Source organism: Eumetopias jubatus, unplaced genomic scaffold (genome assembly GCF_037043125.1).
Source record: "Eumetopias jubatus isolate StellerSeaLion01/CBP00866 unplaced genomic scaffold, mEumJub1_p1.0 scaffold_16, whole genome shotgun sequence".
NCBI classification, from domain to species: Eukaryota; Metazoa; Chordata; class Mammalia; order Carnivora; family Otariidae; genus Eumetopias; species Eumetopias jubatus.
Genome location: NW_028274822.1, coordinates 66,952,885 through 66,972,912, shown reverse-complemented (window position 1 = coordinate 66,972,912; position 20,028 = coordinate 66,952,885). Strand labels below are relative to the sequence as shown.

The 20,028-nt window shown below is 46.1% G+C and overlaps 1 protein-coding gene across 1 annotated transcript in view; it reads left to right on the top strand.

The window, feature by feature from the left end:
* Positions 1–4,132: 4,132 nt before the first annotated feature.
* Positions 4,133–20,028, top strand: part of YPEL1 (yippee like 1) — a 25,908-nt gene continuing 10,012 nt past the window's right edge. Inside the window, exon 1 of the mRNA XM_028096522.2 lies at positions 4,133–4,179. The gene's annotated coding sequence lies outside the window, so the exon portion shown is untranslated. The remainder of the gene's footprint in view (positions 4,180–20,028) is intronic.

Sequence of the window (20,028 nt, the reverse complement as noted above, 5' to 3'; positions counted from 1 at the left end):
GTCTGGCGCAATGGAAAGCTCCTGAAGTCTTTTGAGAGGTGACAGATCTGGCTTTTGTTCTCAAAGAGTCAATGTGTGAAGAGTAAAGGAGGCAACCCTTGCTGCTCACCTGTGGCGGTCATCAACATGAGAGATGAGAGTGGCCCAGGGGCTGGGCGCTGGTGGCAGGAGAGGGACCTGCTGAGGGGGCGGTGAGGAGCCGCCATGGGGCATGATGGGGAGAGCCGAGGTGAGGGGCTCGGAGGTTTTGGCTGGGCTGGAAGTTTGGCTGTGTCTTTTACTGATGTGGTGAGAGCTGTAGCTTGATTTAGGGTGCTGGCTTTGAGGTGTCTCCTAGAGCTCCAAGGGTGGTTCAGAGTGGGCAGATGGACTTGGAAGCCTGGGATTTGGGGGGTCCATGCTGAGGCGCACCCTGGGAGGCATCAGGTTGTGTGGAGTGCTGCTTGACCACCAGTGAGACATGGCTGAACACAGACATGACTTCTGGCAAGGAACAGGTGGAGTGGTTGTGGGAGGAGCCCAGCTCAGCTGCTCCTGAGCAATTCTTGAAGAATTGGAGAGAAGCGCAGTGATGGAGAATGTGGATATGGAGATGACACTGTGTCACCTATCCTGACAGGACAGCCCAATAAAGTGGGGATTGAGGACGCAGGAGAAGGAGGGCGATGTGACTGAAGCCAACCAGCCAGCATGCAGGGGGGTGGGCCCCACACACAAGTGACATGCAGGTCTTAGAGGACAGAGCAATGTGTGCATGGTGGTGGGGGTGGGGGGGTGGAAGGTTTAGTATGGAAGCAGCAAGGAATGTTCTCCTGCTGATGTTGACGTCTTCAGTAAAGTAGGACACAGAGCTACAGTACAGGCAGAGTGTGGGGGGAGGTGTGGAATCCTCTTCCCAGAAGGCGGGAATCTGAACAGCCACAACAGGCGGAGCAGGTGTAGGGTTGCCACAAGGACTGTTCTAGAAACTAGTCTCCCCAAGGGAAAGTATTTCTCCAGCCATAGCAGAGAGAGTCACATTTACCCAGAACCAGGGTTCGCCGGGCAAGTCTGTGATGTGAGAAAGGTGCTAAAGGGAGGTGAGCAGAGGGAGGAGGAGAGCCACCAGGTAGGTAGGTGGTGAGGACAGTGGGTTGTGTGGCTCCCAGCGCAGGTAATGATGGCTGTGGTCCTGCTAGTGGTGGCCCAGAGTGGGCTGTTTGAAACTGAGCTTATGGAGGGTGGTGACAACAGCGACGAGGCAGTGGGTGGCTGACCGCAGGCCATGGTTGACAGATGCCTCATGAAATCACATAGAGAGTCATGTGCAGGACGTCGTCAATAAAATAAAACTGAAAAGGATAGACAATGTTAGGGCATTACACAAGAGTATATATTAAATCATGAAATTTTTCTCATATGTATGCATACTAGATCAATGTAAAAATAGGGTTTTTTAAATTTAATTTAATTTTATTATGTTAGTCACCATACTAACCTCATTAGTTTTTTTTTTTTAATTTTATTTATTTATTTAAGAGGGAGAGAATGAGAGAGACAGCACTAGAGGGGAGAGGGTCAGAGGGAGAAGCAGACTCCCCGCTGAGCAGGGAGCTCAATGCGGGACTCGATCCCGGGACTCCAGGATCATGACCTGAGCCGAAGGCAGTCGCCCAACCAACTGAGCCACCCAGGCGCCCCTAACCTCATTATCTTTTGATGTAGTGTTCCATGATTCATTGTTTGCATATAACACCCAGTGCTCCATTTAATACATGTCCTCCTTAATACCCATCACCAGGCTAACCCATCACCCCACCCCCAAAATGGGTTTTTAAAGCTTAAAACTTGCATTTTTAACTGTTCTTAAGTGTATAAAGCCACAGTGGCATTAGGTACATTTACACTGTTGTGCAATCATCCACACTATTCCCCAAATTTCTCATCACCCCAAATAGAAACTTTGTACCCATAAAATGTATTCTTTACTGTGGTCATAGTTTAAAACATTTGAAAGGCACTGGTCAGTGATCAGGAAGGGGGTCCATCTTAGGAGTCATGCAGAGGACAAAATCCTTGCAGGAGAGGGGACAGTGAGCTGACAGGCCAGGGCACTGGAAGGATCCTCCGTGATTCACATACAGCAATTCCTTAGATTTTAAGGGAAAGATGTGTTTTTAAGAATGAAGCTAGGAACCACAATGCAAAGAACAATAGGAAATCTGGTGCTAAATTTTTCAAAGAATGAAGGAATCCAAAGAAACGGAGCAGAAATCATTGATGTGCCTGACCACCACATAGTTATTTGGGTATGTTAAGTTTAATATTATCTGCAGCCACTAAAATCATTCATTAAAAACTGCAATAAGCAAAAAATGTCCCTTCTCAAAGCAGGATACAAAATTATATTTGAATCACATAAAAAATTAGGATTTTTTTCAACAGAGAACTTGCTGAGAAAAGATATTTGCGGTAGCAAAAACAATAAAAGCTTAATATTTAAGACAATCTAAGGAATGTCTAAAATTCACAAGAGAAAGGAAATCCCCTCACACCAGTTGGAAACTGAAGATCTGAAAGTTGGAAATTGAAGATATGAAAGGCTTAATAATTAAGAGATGCTAAGGCTCATCTGAAAAACTCACCTTAAAAACGATCATGAGTTCCTACTTTGCGCCAGGTTTGTACAAGGAGGAGAGTTGGAGACATTGCTAGGAGAATGGCTAAGTTCTGACAAATGGACAATATCCAGAGACCTTCTACAAACAGTAATAAACCAAATGCACATCCAAAGACGCTGAGAGATCTTTACAGGTACACGGCATTGCAAAAAAGAAACAAGATCTAAAGGATGCTAACATGTATAAAAATGTTACATACATTGTGACCTCAACACTGTGGTTTCTAAAAAATCATGTAATTTAAGAAACAACCTATAGGGGCGCCTGGGTAGCTCGCGCAGTCGTTAAACGTCTGCCTTCGGCTCAGGTCATGATCCCGGGGTCCGGGAATCGAGCCCCGCAACCGGCTCCCCGCTCCGCGGGAGGCCTGCTTCTCCCTCTCGCTCTCCCCCTGCTTGTGTTCCCTCTCTCTCTCTCTGTGTTTCTCTGTCAAATAAATAAATAAAATCTTGAAAAAAAAAGGAAACAACCTATAAAGAAAAGCTGTGGGACCAACAAAATAATGACATGAGAGTCGTGCGGGGAATGGAGTGTAGACGTAAAGATGGGATGGGCTGCCTGGGGGGCCGGGAGGGCCGCCTGGGGGGCCGGGAGGGCCACCCGGAGGATGGAGCTTCCTGTCGAGTCCGATTTGGGGGTTCTGGAGCAGAGGAGAGCCAGACGCAGATACAGAGGTTCTCAGAGCGGCTTGGAGAGTTCGGGGAGGATGGTCGGAGTGGGCGAGCACGGAGGACCCCATATTCTGGGGACCGAGTCTGCGAGTGGTCCGGCCAGGGAAACCCAAGTCCCGCGCACGGCCGACCCATGCGCCCCGCTTCGGCCCCGGAAGCTGTGGGCCTGGCGTCCCTCGGCCGATCCAGGCGTGCGGAGAGAACGAGTGACCCGCGGGTTCCCCACCGCGGGGAAAGCCTGCGGGCGAAGACCGTGGGCTGAGAACCCCAGTCCAGGCCATCCCGCGCTTGCGCACTGCGATCCTCTTTGAGCCCGCCCCACGCCCCGCCCCGCCCCGCGGGGCCCCGCCCCCGAGCCTTTCAACTCTCATAGGCTGGCTCCGAGGCCGCGCTCGGCAGGCCGACCAATGGGAGCGCGGCGCGCCCCGCGGCACGTGCGCCCCCGCCCAGCCCGGCCGAGTGCGAGCCGGTTGAGCTCCGGGGCGCGGAGCGCGCGGGGAGGGAACGCGCGGGCGGGGCGGGGCGCGGGGCGGGGCGCGGGGCGGGGCGCGGGCGGGGCGCGGGCGGGGCGCGGGCGGGGCGCGGGCGGGGCGCGGGCGGGGCGGCGTGCTGATTGGCCGACGACGCGTTCCGAGGCCGTTAACGGCGGCGCGGCCGGGCCGCGGCTCCAAAACAAAGGGCAGGCGGCCCGCGGGGCGGCGGCGGGAGGATGCCTCGCGCCCTGCCGAGGCGCCAACGGCCGCAGCGCGTCCCGGGCCGCGCCGGCGCCGCCTGAGAGCCGAGCCCGCGCTGACCGGGGCCCGGGCCGGATGGGCGCTGCGGGCCGGGGCGCGGACCGCCGAGCGGCCGTGAGTACGGGCGGGCCTGGACACTGTTGCGCGGGCGGCTACTTTGTGGCGACCCGAGGCTCCTGCGACTGCGGGCGGGGCCGGAGGCACCTGTTGGGCGTCCGAGCCGGCGGGCGGGGCGCGAGCGGGCCGCACCTGTGGATGTTTTTGTTCTGATTTTTTGTTGTTATTTGGCTCACTCCTTGTTGGAGCAGACCACAAAGCCTAATCTTTGATTTTGCCCCCCTTTCTTCCCTTCCCTGCCTCCTCCCCACTTCAGCCACGAAAATTACAGAGAGAATCAACTAGATGCCTGATGATAATAGGCTTTTTTCCTCTTAAAAAAAAAAAAAATGTTGCGACCGGGGAGGGAAATGAGGACAAAAGAAGGCTCCTAGGAATGTTTACTAAAAGAGGGGGATGTTTTCAAGTTGCCCACATAAAGATCGTGACTAAAATGAATTGTCCTCCGTATCAGTTCCCTGCTTGTAGCACTAGGCTTTTATTAAAGCACAGCTTGCAAAAGCCATAGCTTGGGAAACCTGCTAAGTAAGGTCCCCCTCCCCCAGGCCTGCCTCTGATTGGCATCTTTGATGCCAGATAATGTACTGAGTTCCAGGATGGAGAAAAAAGGGGGGGGGGCCTGTAATTTCATTTTGGAAAGATAATGGCTTTGGAAGACATCAGTTTCCCCACCCCCAAGCTTTTTTGTTCAGTTGCATTTCTTTTTCCTCTTTCTAGCCAGATCATACACTTTAACCTGTTGTTTCCTTTGCCAAGAATGTTATTCTTTCCACCCACCTCACTCCTAAACTCCTACCCAAGCCTCAAGAGGAGGTTTACCTCCTCTAGGGAACTCTTCCAGGTGCTTCACCTGAGCAAGCTGCCCCTCTCCCACCTGTGCACCCTCCAGCCTCTGCACTGTTCTAGTAGATGAGTCCCTGCTCCGTTCCAGGAGCTGTACTGGATGCTGGGGTGGTTGGCTTTTGCAATGGTGCATTCGATCCCCCCTACCCCTAGCCCCAGGCTCTTGGGTGACAGTAGTGGCACACTTGAGGAATGCTAATACTGAGGCTCTCCTGGACCGTTATGCTCCCTCCGCTTGCATCTCACAGGGTTAGAGTGTCTTCTACTTGCAGGAACCTCCCAGAGGTAGGACCAGAACAAAATCATCTCCTACCACAGACCTGTAGCTTGGGGTTTGGCCTCTACTGGGCACTTAAGAAAAAAAAATAATAACTGAATAATCTTAATTACCAATATGAACAATAGCCTTTGCTTTTTTTTTCCTCTTTTTAAAGATTTCATCCTTAAGTAATCTCTATACTCAATGTAGGCTCAAACTCACAACCCCGAGATCAAGAGTCTCATGCTGCACCAACTGAGCCAGCCAGGCACCCCAATAATAGCCTTTGCTTTTTAAACAAACTTCTTGTTTTGGAATAACTTTAGATTTCCACGAAAGTTGCAAAGATAGCGCAGACAGTCCCAATACGCCCCATGCCCAGTGTTCCCCGTTGTTAACGATCCTCCACTGCCATGGTGCATTTGCCAACATGAACAACTGATATGGAGACATTCTTGTAACTGAAGTCCAGACGTTAAGTCTTACCATTTTTGAAGCACTGGAATGTGTAAAGCTCTTTCTGTTGGAAGCAGTGTTCCTATAAAGTCTGTTCTGGATTTCCTGCCTGTCGTCCCTAAGTTTCACAAGGACCCAGTGTCCAGGGGGCAGGAACGAGGGTGGAGAGGGCAAGGGACTGCCATAGAGTTTAAATGTATTTTTCCCCCTGGGAGACTGATAAATGGAAACTAGAATACGAAGAAGCAGTATTCTTAGTCTGTAGCATAAATAACCACTTCAGCCTCACAGAGCTGTTCTGACGCAGAGCTGGTGAAACCAATCCCCAGCCGCTGGGAATGCTTGAAATGCTGAGGTCAAGTTGCCAGTAGAATCTGCCTGGTTGGTTAATGCTAGGAAGATATAAAATTGGCATTTCAAGAAGCTACTTTGCTAAACTTGAATAACAGATTCTGTTAACCTGGGAGCCCCAATTCAAACACAAAGAAGTGAGGAAATCCCTACTGTTAACTAAGCCCATTTTGCCTATTTATTGCTATCCCTTTTATTTTGTGAGGGCACGTCAGACTGCATAGTGACATCTGTTCTCAACTTGCTGGGTGTTTGATTTTTGCCTTTTCCACGTGTTCTTTTAGATCTAGATGCCTGATGTAACTTCAGTAGCGACTCACCTACATTTGTAGAAAATATGAAAACTTTGAAAAAAAAGAATAGAAATCATCCTTTCAGACCATTCTCTGATGCGTTTCATTTGAGTTTAATTTGGTTTTACATTTGTAGAAAAGTAGTTAAATCTGCTAATCAGCAAAACCTCTAGGGAGTGGAAATTTTGACATGAGATTTTGGGGGAGGTTGGGAGAAAGTTCTAACCAACCGAGAGATGGAGGGCTAAGGGTTCTGGGGTGGACAGCATGAGTTGGATTCAGAAGAGAAGTCCCCATTCCTCCTGTGATAGAAACTCTCTGAAAAGCTGTCTGCTGGTGATAGTGAAATGAAAATCCTGGAGCCAACCCACTGTCATCCACACCCGGGGAAGGGGCCCTTAATCTGGCACCTGAAGAGCCTCAGGACCGGGACCAGGACTCCTGGTGGGGCTTGTGAGGTGTGGAGATGCGCTTGCCAATCCTCTGTCCCTCTGACATGACCTCTTGCGTGATTGTCTGGACCACCCTGTGAATCGCAGTTTACCCACATTTTACAGATAAAGCAACAGCTTGGCTTGAGGTTCCACGCCACCAAACACGAGGCAGGGTTTGAGTCAAGTGCTCTTGCAGCTGTGTCCGCCCTCACTGTTGGCAGCCTGTCTCTTGCCAGACCTCGCCTCCTGGCTCCCTTGTGCTGTCACGTGGCTTCCTGGTGTTGGCACTCTCACCCCCGAGCACTGGCCCACTTCGATTGCTCTTTGCATCTCTGGTTTTTCCTTCTCTTGCCCCAACACAGGCCCTCAAATGTTTGATTATGTCCTTTTTGCATGTGATTAAATCATTATAGGTTAAGACTCCCACCTTCTGTCCTGCTTCCATCAGCCTTCTGGGTCCCACCCTTTCAAGTGAGAAGGGCAGTGGCATGTGGGTAGCTAGCACCTTGGTCTCTCCCCCTGTTGATAGCAAGCAAGCCAGTAACCTTTGCTAGGAAGTGTCCCTAGGCCCTGACTCTGGGGAACTTTGTTACTGTTGGAAAAGAAGAGCTCCGTGCAAACACATTAATCAGTCTTGCAGACAGGTGGTAGGACTGAAGAAATCTTGCCCCTCCCAGTGGGCCTGCTGATCACCAAGCCTGCAGTTCCTGAAATGTGTGGAGAAAAGCCTTTCATCCTGTAATTCCAGTAAGAAGGCAGACCGTGTGTGTGTGAAGGGAAGCTGGGTCTGCCAAAGGCAAACTAGACTCCTGCTATTGCCCTTTGACATGAATCCTTCCAGGCCTTTCCATGCCCGTGCTGTGTGTGTGTGTGTGTGTGTGTGTGTGTGTGTGTTTGAGTTTGAATAGTCAGTACATGCATTCGGTATCAAAAATCTAAGGTTACCGGGACGCCTGGGTGGCTCAGTTATTAAGCGTCTGCCTTCGGCTCAGGTCATGATCCCAAGGTCCTGGGATCGAGCCCCACATCGGGCTCCCTGCTCAGCGGGAAGCCTGCTTCTCCCTCTCCCTCTGCCTGCCACTCCCCCTGCTTGTGTTCCCTCTCTCGCTGTCTCTCTCTAATAAATAAAATCTTTTTTAAAAAAAATCTGAAGTTACCAAAAACCAGATGGTGAAAAGGAAGTCCCCCGTGCTTCCTAGCCCCCAGCTCATGTCCAAGGGTGTGCGCCCCAGAGCGCTGATAGGTGTTACCAGATGGCTACATCCCAGCCAAGTCCTCGCCAGTGGTGGTATCAACTTTTTAAAAATCTTCGCCCACCTGCTAGGTTGTCAGACCTACCAGACTGCCTTTAATTTGCATTGATGAGTGAAGTTCACACCGGTTCATGTGTCTGCAGGCATAGTGGTCCAGGGCGTAGACTCTGGCTTTGAATCCACAGCTTCCTAGCTCTGGCCCCAGTTTCCATATCTGCACAGTGGGACTAATAAGAACCGCCACCTCTGAAGGTTGCTGCCAGTTCATTTGGTTCTCGTGGAGTCAGCTGCTTAGAATGGCGTTGGCCTGGCCTGGGGGTCTCTGCAGAGCCCCCATGTTCCCTTTTCCGTGGAGGATGTGGAGGTCCCTGCTCGAGTCACCCACCTGGGGTCCCACTTGCACCATGAACTCTGGCTGAACGCTTTGTGTGCCTGGTGCCTCTTTCCTCCTCACGGGGGAAGTGGAGGGCTGGGACTGAGCCTATCTGCCAGGTCGTGGTGGTGCGGGGAGGTGGCGTGGGGAGTAGAGAGAATAGGTGTCCCAGGGTGTGGGGCCCTCGGGAGCCTCCACTCCAGCCCAGAAATGTCAGAGCTGCTTGGTTGGGGCTTGATTTCTCAATGTTTTTGTCTTTAGAAGTGTGGTAACAGCACCATATGGACATGGGCCTGATTCACGTTCTCTTAAAATAATTATACATGTTTATTTTAGGAGAGAAATTTCTGGAATCCAGAATATTGTTTTTGCTCCAAAAAATTACCCCAGAGTAGTATCTTCTGGGGGGATGGTTGCTGCCCTCCAAACCTAGGGGAAACATAATGTCCTGTAATAAACATGATTCACTGGATCCGTTTGCCTTTTGATTACTTCACGACGGCTCCTAACTTGCCAGTAGATCCTGTTGTAAAAGCCCATTTTGCACACTGGTTGCCTGAAAACTTGGCCATGATTTCGCCAATGCCACAGTGGATACCCAGTTTAAAAGCCTAGTAAAAACACAACCTGATACACTTCTTTGTGAGCACGAATCCAGGACCCCCTTTGCCGGGTGGTGACGGGGGTGGCGGTCAGGATGTGAGTGCATGAGGCACACTCCTGCCTTGGAAGGGTTGGCCATGAGTGCCTAGCACGGACGAGGCTCAGTAAAGGTGACAGGAGCCCATGAGGAAGGCTGTTCCACAGAGACGGGCCTTCTGGACACTGGCGGCTCCTCAGGCTGAGGTCACCCGGGGCGAGGGCCGTCCCTGGAGGCCTGCAGTCGAAGGCGCGCAGCCTTGCCGTTGAGCAATTCACAATAAGCAGAAAAGCCTTGGCAAGTTGCCACTTTGAAAGGTGTTATGTTGTCCCATACAAAGGGAACCGCATGTGAGCTAAAAATGAGAGGTGTTACCCCCATTCTTATTATGAATAAAAGTGAAATCACTTTTAAAGTAATCTCTAGGGCACCTGGGTGGCTCAGTTGGTTGGGCGACTGCCTTTGGCTTGGGTCATGATCCTGGAGTCCCGGGATCGAGTCCCACATCGGGCTCCCCGCTCGGCGGGGGGTCTGCTTCCTCTGACCCTCTTCCCTCTCATGCTCTCTGTCTCTCATTCTCTCTCTCAAATAAATAAATAAAATCTTTAAAAAAATAAAAAAAATAATCTCTACACCCAGCATGGGGCTCGAACTCACAACTCCGAGACCAAGAGTTGGTCTCTGCCAACTGAGCCAGCTGGACGCCCTGAAATCCCTTGTATCAAGGCTGGAGGGCAGTTTCTGTGGGTTCTCCATTCAGCCACGGGGAACCGTGTTTCTGCCACTAAAGGGGCAGGACTCTCAAGACCTGATGAGCCAGCTGATGCATGGTCTGAGATTCCCGTCTCTCGGCCCCTTCACTGCATGCTTTTAGAATCTTCATTAGAGGGAGTCTGAGGAAGAAGGGACAAAACTGAAGGCTCCTTTCGATAAAGAGGGAAAAACTCAGGTGAAGGTATTAAAACACTCAACGTGAGTTCAGTAAGAAGTCAGGTCAGGAAGTGCCTGGGCTGGATCAGTCGAAGCATGGGACTCTCGATCTCAGGGTTGTAAGTTCAGGTGTGGGGCCTACATTTTTTTTTTTTTAAGATTTTATTTGTTTATTTGAGAGAGAGAATGAGAGATAGAGAGCACGAGAGGGAAGAGGGTCAGAGGGAGAAGCAGACTCCCCGCTGAGCAGGGAGCCCGATGCGGGACTCGATCCCGGGACTCCAGGATCATGACCTGAGCCGAAGGCAGTCACTTAACCAACTCAGCCACCCAGGCGCCCGTGTGGGGCCTACTTAAAAAAAAAAAAAAAAAAAAATTTCCCTACTTATGGGTCATCACCAAATGGGACGGGGTGCGTGTGTGGATTGACAGTGTCTGTGGGGCCCATGTAGGACATGGGGTGGGAGCTGGGCTGCTGCAGGTGGGATCCATCCGAATGGACCCTCATCCCCATGACCTGCCTCCGCGACTTCCCTCAAAACTGGGAGGGATGCCAGGGTTCAAATTCACAGAGTGCCCAGTAGTTTGGGGCAACAGATAAAATCCGATAAAATGTACTGGGGCTAAGGTGATGGCTTGAAAAGGTTAAGGTTTGGGAATCACTGGGAATATCAAATACAATCAGACTTCTTCAGAACTCCCTTAATCCTTGGTTGAGAAGACTTTTAGTGGAGAAAGAAACAGAGCTTCCTTTTGGAGGACGGATGTGTAGGCGTGGGTGTATGTCCCTTCTTTGGAAACTTCCTCCACAATATTCTTGCGAGCTGGTTTTCTCTGTTGGGAAATGGGACGAACCATTAATTTTTTTTTAAGATTTTATTTATTTATTTGACAGAGAAAGAGACACAGCGAGAGAGGGAGCACAAGCAGGGGGAGTGGGAGAGGGAGAAGCAGGCTTCCCGCGGAGCAGGGAGCCCAATGTGGGGCTCGATCCCAGGACCCCGGGATCATGACCTGAGCCGAAGGCAGACTCTTAACGACTGAGCCACCCAGGTGCCCCCGAACCATTAATTTTTATTTCTGGTATAAAATAGGATCCAATTTTGTCTTTTCCTGTAGACGGGTATCTATAACATCCAGCACCGTTTTTGGAAACCTCTCTTTTCTGCTGTCACTGTATCTGGTGTCCATCTGTGCATAGGTCTGTTTCTAGGCTCTCTTTTGGGTCCCATCCGCCCATTTTCCTGTCCCCCACCAGCGCTGCCCTGCCCCGTGACTGTGGAAAATGGCAGGACTGCTCTCTGTCAGACTCAGGTATGGAATGGGCTTCCTTTGTGCTCTTCAAGAGCATCCTCACCAGTTTTAACCTTTGACATGATGGGGCTCAGGACGCACTACCCTAAAAATGTCACCTTGGCATATTGAGTATCTTAAGCTGGAGAAATTTGAGAAAATGCCAGAAGGAGGAAGGTCATTCTGACCTCCCCCTTTGCCCTTATTCCCTGGCACAGGTCATAAGAACCCCCATGGGAAAGGTGTCCTCCCTGTACCAGGAGGAGGGAAGACATCCTTATCACCAGAGACAGGGAATTTGGGGCTGAGAATTGTGCACAACCTTGTTAAACCTACAGTGTCTTTCTAGTTACTTCCTCACCATGGACTGCCCCCTAGACCAAAGCCGTCTGCCTTGTCAGTTCTTCACAAATAGTTTGTCAAAGTGGTAGAAAAGCTTCCTGCTCTGCTGCTATTTTGGTTCTTCATTCTCTTGTGAAGGTTCCCATGTACATGGAAATGTTCATAAAATCTGTGTGCTTTTCTCCTGCTAATCTATCTTTGCCAGTTTAATTTTTAGACCCAGCCAGGGGCCCCAAGAGGGTTGAGGAAAACTTTCCCTCCCCTATAGACACTTGTAGGATAAGTTTTTGAATCCAATCTCACTGCGTCTCACTGGCTCCCTGGCTTGCATATGCGTGCGTACACACACACACGCACACCAACACACCAACTCATCTTTCTGGATTTTGATTTGAATTGCATTTAATTTAAAAATTACTTTGGGGGGCGCCTAGCTGACTCAGCAGAGCGTGCAACTCTGGATCTTGAGGTCATAAGTTTGAGCCCCACGTTGAGTGTAGAGATTACTTAAATAAATTTTAGGGGCATCTGGGTGGCTCAGTTGGTTAAGCATCCAACTCTTGGTTTCGGCTCTGATCATGATCTCAGGGTCATGGGATCAAGTCCCGCATCAGGCTCTACATTCAGCAAGGAGTTTGCTTGAGATTCTCCCTCCCCCACTGCCCCTCCCCCTGCATGCACTCAAATAAAATAAAGAAAATCTTTAAAAACAAATAAAGTTAAAATAATAAAAATAAAGGGCGCCTGGGTGGCTCAGTCGGATAAGCGACTGCCTTTGGCTCAGGTCATGATCCTGGAGTGCTGGGATCGAGTCCCACATCGGACTCCCCACTCGGCAGGGAGTCTGCTCCCTCTGACCCTCCCCATCTCATGCTCTCTCTGTCTCATTCTTTCTCTCTCAAATAAATAAAATATTTTAAAAAAATAAATAAAATAAAAATTACTTTGGGGAGAATTCATATGTTTACAATATCTTCCGGTACTGATCTTGGTATATCTCCATTTATTTACGTATTCCTTATTGTCCCTCAAAATTTTATACTCTTCTCTGTCAAGTCTTTGAATTTATTCTTAGATACTTTGTACTGTTACACTGTTGCATAAGTCTATATTTTCCATTCTAATCTGTATGCATTGTTGCCTTGCGGAGCTGGCTGGGGCTTGTGGTAGGGCTGTGTGGAAATGGTATAGAGGCTCATTCCTGATCTCAGTGAGGATGTTTTCTAAGTCTTACCATGAAGCATGATGTTCATGGTGGGTTGTTTCATTTTTATAGATGTCTCTTAACAGATAAGGAAGTTCCCTTATATTCTTATTCTGCATGGAATGTTGTTAGAATTGTGAATGGATGTTAGATTTTATCAAATGCTTTCTCTGCATCTGTTGAGATAAACAGAGAACAATAGGTGGTACATTGTATTAACTACATTTTCTGACGTTAGATGATTTTGTATTCCTGTGATAAAGTCAACCTAATTGTATTTTATTATCCTTTTAAAATAGTATTAGATTCTGTTTGGTAAAGTGATTTAGGATGTTTGCATCTTGGTTCATGAGAAGAAAATTGTAGTGAATTTCATTCTTGCACTGCCCTGATCAAGGTTTTGTATCAAGTTAAGCTAGCTGGTTCATTCCCATTTCTTTAATGTTTATCAGATTGTTCAGGTTTGCTGTTTCTTCCTGAGTCCCATTTTTCAGTTATGTTTCTTCTAGGAATTTATCTGTGTGGTTTACATTTCAAATATATTAAATTGATCACAACATCCTCTTACCCATAAATCGCATCCAAAGAAAGTGATACTCCATTTCCATTTCTGCCAGGTTATTATATCCGATCTCTCCCCAATCAGTCGAACAAATCTTTATCAGTTTTATCAGTCTTTTCCAAGAACAAACTTTTGGCTTTGTTGATCCTCTCTTGCATATCCGTGTTTTCCTTGTCTGTTGCATAAAATTTTTTCCTGTTTATTTCCTTCCTTACATTTTCTTTGGGTTGTTTCTCTGTTATTTTTTAAACTTTTTTTTTTTAAGATTTATTTAAGACAAAGACACAGCAAGAGAGGGAACACAAGCAGGGGGAGTGGGAGAGGGAGAAGCAGGCTTCCTGCTGAGCAGGGAGCCCGAGGCGGGGCTCAATCCCAGGACCCTGGGATCATGACCCGAGCCGAAGGCAGACACTTAATGACTGAGCCACCCAGGCGCCCCAATTTTTTAACTTTAAAGATGGGTGTTTACTGTTGGTGGGAATGCAAGCTGGTACAACCATTCTGGAAAACAGTATGGGCGTTCCTCAAAAAGTTGAAAATAGAGCTACCATACGATCCAGCAATTGCACTGCTGGGTATTTACCCCAAAGATACAAATGTAGGGATCCGAAGGGGTACCTGCACTCCAGTGTTTATAGCAGCAATGTCCACAATAGCCAAACTGTGGAAAGAGCCCAGATGTCCATCGACAGATGAATGGGTAAAGATGATGTGGTATGTGTGTGTACACACACACACACACACACACACACACACACACACACACTCACACAGGAATACTACTCAGCCATCACAAAAATGAAATCTTGCCATTTGCAATGATGTGGATTGAACTAGAGGGTATTATGCTAAGTGAAATAAGTCAGTCAGAGAAAGACAATTATCATATGATCTCACTGATATGCTGAATTTAAGAAACAAAACAGAGGATCATAGGGGAAGAGAGGAAAATAAAACCAGATGAAATCAGAGAGGGAGCCAAACCATGAGGGACTCTTAATCATAGGAAACAAGCTGAGGGTTGCTGGAGGGGAGGGAGGTGGGGAGATGGGGTAACTGGGTGACGGGCATTAAGGAGGACACGTGATGTAATGAGCACTGGGTGTTATATAAGACTGATGAATCACTGAACTCTACCTATGAAACTAATAATACATGATATGTTAATTGAATTTGGTTTGAAAAAAATTCTCTGGGGCGCCTGGGTGGCTCAGTTGGTTGAGCGACTGCCTTCGGCTCAGGTCATGATCCTGGAGTCCCGGGATCGAGTCCCGCATCCGGCTCCCTGCTCAGCAGGGAGTCTGCCTCTCCCTCTGACCTTCTTCCCTCTCATGCTCTCTCTCTACCATTCTCTCTCTCTCTCAATAAATAAATAAAAATCTTAAAAAAAAATTGGGGGGAAAAAAAGTAAACCTTAAAAAAAAAAAGGCATCATCACAGCAAGATTCCCTGTGTTGCCATTTGACACCCACACCCACTTCCCTCCCCTCCTCAGCCCACCCCTTAACCGCTGGCATCCTCTAATCAGTTCCCCATTTCCATGATTTTGTCACTTCAAGAATATTATATAAATGGAATAATATAGTATGTCACCTTTGGGGGTTGGCTACCCCCCCATTTTTTTAAGCATAATCCTCTGAAGATTCCTTAAGGTTGTGTATGTTAATAGTTTTTTCTTTTTTATAGCTGAATAGTACTCCAGGGTATGGATGTACCACTGTTTGTTGACCTGGCTTGTTTCCAGTTTCTGGCTGTTATGAATAAAGCTGCTGTATACATTAAAATAAATAAAGATAGGTATTTAAGGGCACCTGGGTGGCTCAGTTGGTTAGGAGTCTGCCTTTGGCTCAGGTCGTGATCTCGGTCCTGGGATCGAGCCCTGCATCGGGCTCCCTGCTCAGTGGGGAATCTGCTTCTCCCTCTCCTTTTCCCTCTCTTCCTCAACTTGGGAGCTCTCTCTCTCTCAAATAAATAAATAAATAAAATCTTAAAAAAAAAGATTAGTTCATCAGTTTCACCTGTCATATTTTCTAATCTACATCCTATAAAATCATACATTTCCCTTTAAGTACTAGAAAGTAGTTATTTTATTATTGTTTAATAATATTAATAAAAATATCTTCTAATTTCCATTCTTAGACCCATGGGTATATAGAAGTACATTCCTTTCTCTCCTCAGATTATACTTTTTTAAATATCGGAGAATCATTGACACACAATATCCTATTAGATTCAGCTGTACATCATATTGATCTTTTTATTGATCTAGATATTTTTATACATTTTGAAATGATCCCCACCATAAATCTCGTATCCTCTGTCCCCATACAAAGTTATTACAAAGTTACTGACCATATTCTCTATGCCATACATTGTATCTCCATAACTTCTTTATTTTATTAACTGGAAGTTCGTACCCCTTAATCCCCTTCACTGAATTTGCCCATCCCCCTACCCAGTCCCCTCTGGTAATAAACCATTTGTTTTCTGTATCTGTGAGTCTGCTTCTGTTTTGTTTTTTCTTTCATTTTTTTGTTTAGATTCCACACACAAGTGAGATCGTATGGTATTTGTCTTTCTCTCTGACTTACTTCACCTCCTGTAGTACTGTTGACATTGATCCATGTAAGATTTCATGGTGAGACGGCTACATAGTATTCTATTGTGTATATACGCCACACCTTCTTTATCCATTCTTCTATCAATGGACACTTGGGCTGCTTCCCTTTTCTCCACATCTCGCCAACTCTTATTTTTTTTGTCTCTTTGATAATAGCCAATCTGAAAGGTGTGAGCTGATAGCTTACTGAAAACTACAATAGAATCAAAACTAGATTGGTATTTCCCAGATGATGAGTGATGTTGAGTCATCTATCTTTTCATGTGGCTGTCGGCCATCTGGATGTCTTCTTTGGAAGAATGTCCATTAAAGTCCTCTGCCCTTTTTTTTTTTTTTTTTTTAGGTAGGCTCCACACCCAACATGGGGCTCGGACTCACAACCCCGAGATCAAGGATCGCATGCTCTTCCAACCGAGCCAGGCAGGCACCCCCCTGCCCATTTTTAATCAGGGTATTTTTTTAATTTGTGTTAAGTCCTTTGTATATTTTGGGTATTAACCCCTTATCAGATGTATGATTTGCAAATATTTTCTCCCATTTCCTAGGTGGTCTTTTGTTTTGTTGATGGTTTCCTTTGCTGTGGAAAAGCTTTTTAGTTTGATATAATCCCATTTGTTTATTTTCTTTTTTGTTGCCCTTGTCTGAGGAGACTGGTCCAAAAAAACATACTGCTAAGAATGATGTCAAAGAGCTTACTGCCTACGGTTTCTCTGAGAGTTTGACAGTTTGGGGTCTTACATTCAAGTCTTTAATCCATTTTGAATTTATTTTTGTGTATGATGTAAGACAGTGGTCCAGTTTCATTCTTTTGCACCTAGCTGTCCAGTGTCTCCAAGACCATTTATTGAAGAGACTCATTGTGTATTCTCGCCACCATTGTCCTAGATTGGCTGTACATGTGTGAGTTTGTTCTGGGCCCTCTGTTAATTCCGTTGACCTGTGTGTCTGTTTGTGCACTGCCTTGATTACTGTGACTTTGTCGTATAGTTTGAAATCAGGGACTGTGATACCTCCAACTTTGTTCCTCTTTCTCCGGATTGCTTTAGCTATTGGGGTCTTTTGTAGTTTTATACATATTTTAGGATCCTTTGTTTTATGAAAAATGCCACTAGTATTTTGTTAGGGATTGCACTGAATCTCTAGATGGCTTTGGGTCGAATGAGAATTTTAACAGTATTCTTCCAATCCATGAGCACAGAATATCTTTCCATTTATTTGTGTTAGAGGTACATTTCTGAATTTCTAAGCATACAAAGATTTTTCTTGTTCTGTTTTCCTATTGATTTCCAACTTAAGTGTACTGTGGTCAGAGAATATACTGTGTTTTCAATTTTTGGAAGTTGGTTGAGACTTGTAGGGCTGGCTTTTGTAAATGTGTGCTTTGAATGAATGTGGATTCTGCAGTTCTTACAGTTTTCTCCATGTCTTTTAGGTTCATCGCATTGTGCACATCCTCTCTGGCTGTAATCATTTGTGTTTGTTCTATCAGTCACTGAAAAGCATAGTAAAATATAAATATATTTATACTATATATGCTATATTTTAAGTATAAGATAAATATGTAATAAGTATACCACATTTACACACCATAATCAGTAATCTTATTTTTTTTACACTGAGCTTTATGCCCAGCATGGGGCTTGAACTCACGACCCTGAGATCAAGAGTTGCATGCTCAACGACTGAGCCAGCCAGACACCCCCAGTAATCCTATTCTGATTGAAGATTTATCTATTTCTCTTTGAAGTTATGTCAGTGTTTGATTTATATATTTTGAGGCTTTGTTATTAGGTAGTAAGATTTACACTTGCTATTTATTTCCCTGCTATTTTTAGCATTATGAAGTAACCCATTTTTCTATCTAGTAAAGTCTTCCCTTAAATATTATTTAAGGGAAATGTTAATATATTAATATGGTTTTTCTTTTATTATTTGCATATTGTATCTTTTCTGTCCTTTTACTGCTTTTTTTTTAAGTAATCTCTACACCCAACATGGGCCTCAAACCCACGACCCCAACATCAAGAGTCACATGCTCTACCGACGGAGCCAGCCAGGTGCCCAATCCTTTTACTACTTTATTTTTTTTAAAAGATTTTATTTATTTATTTGAGAGAGAGAGAATGAGAGATAGAGAGCACGAGAGGGAAGAGGGTCAGAGGGAGAAGCAGACTCCCGCTGAGCAGGGAGCCAGATGCGGGACTCGATCCCGGGACTCCAGGATCATGACCTGAGCCGAAGGCAGTCGCTCAACCAACTGAGCCACCCAGGCGCCCTTTTTTTTTTTTTTTACTACTTTAACTTCTTTATTGTGAATCACATGCATATAATACATAAAACAAATATATTGTTAGTAAATAATTATAAGCCCTATGTCTGTGTTGCCACCATCAGGTTTCCAGCCTTATCTTTCAGCCAGTCTGTGTCCTTATTTTAAGGTATGTCTCTTACAAACTGCATCTAGATGAATTGTTGAACTCACAGCTCCAAGATCAAGAGATGCATGCTCCACCAGCTGGGCACCCCCTTTCTTGTGTGTCCTTTTAGACTGACATTTTATCATTCACTGATACGCCCCTTTGTAGGTTTGGAAGTTACACAGTTAGGTTTTGTTGTTACAGAAATTTCATCCAAATCACAACATGTATCCTTACTTTACCAGAATCTGAAGCTTAACCTATACTTTTATCTACTTTTTTGAATAATACAAGGACTCTAGAAATTTTTCAGCAGAGCTCCCACCCTGAGTTACTGTGCTCATGTATTACAGTCCTATCTTTTTCTTTTATTTTTTTAGGGGAGGGAGAGAGGCAGAGGGGGTGGAGGAGAGAGAGAGAGAGAGAGAGAGAGAGAGAGAGAATCTTAAGCAGACTCCACGCCCAGCACGGAGCCTGAGGCCAGACTCAGTCTTACGACCCTGAGATCACGACCTGAGTGGAAATGGAGAGTCTGACAGTTAACCGACTGAGTCGCCCAGGCGCCACCTACAGTCCTATCTTTTCAAAGCTCTACGAGACACTGCTGGTCTGTTTACCCAAGGACTTACCATCTTCTTTATTCGCCATTCCTTTTTTTAGACTCTAACGTTCTCTGTTGTTTTTCTTGTGTCTGAAGCACATCCTTGCACCTCCTTTAGTGATATTTTGCAGAAGTCAAACTTTTTAGTGGTCTGAAAATGTCATTCCGGAATTCTTGAAAGATATTTTCACTGGATATAGAATTCTGGAATAGCCATTATTGCCTTTCAGGACCTTAAAGGTACCTTCCCCGACTGCCTTCTGGGTTCTGTTGTTCGGTAATTTTCCCTCCCCTTTTGGATCCTTCTAAGACTTTTATTTCTCTTTCTTTGGTGTTCTACAGGTGCTCTGCCCCATTTTTCTCTCACTTTACCTTCTGTAAATTTAAATATGTGTCTGGGCCTTTGTGTCATTTGCAGGAAATCAAGCCACATCAGTGTTGTGGATGCTTTCCCTTCTAGTTTCATCTAACAGTTTATAGTTTTCATTCTTACATTTAGGTCTTTGATCTACTTTTGAGTTAATTTTTGTATATGGTGTTAAATAAGGGCCCAACTTCATTTTTTTGCATGTGGCTAACCAGTTTTCCCAGCACTGTTTATTGAAAAGACTGCCCTTTCCCCATTGAATCATCTTGGCACCCTTGTCGAAAATCATTTGACCATATAAAGGGTTTGTTTCCGGATTGATATGTAACTTCTTCAGGATTAATTAAACTGGATCCCTCACGCATATTCATAAATGTCATGGTGCTTTGAGTCATTAATTCCAGGATTCGGGACAAGCTGTGTGCAGTGCTGCTGGCCTCACTCAGACAGGAGGCTTGTTGGCTGTTCTTTCTTTACATTTCCTGAAGCTACATGCGGCCTAAAATACACTTAATCAGATGTTTTTCTCAAAGTATTTGTATGTAAAAGTAGTTCACTTTGCCACTTCCAATGACATTTAGAATGGTGAAACAGTGACTGATATTAAA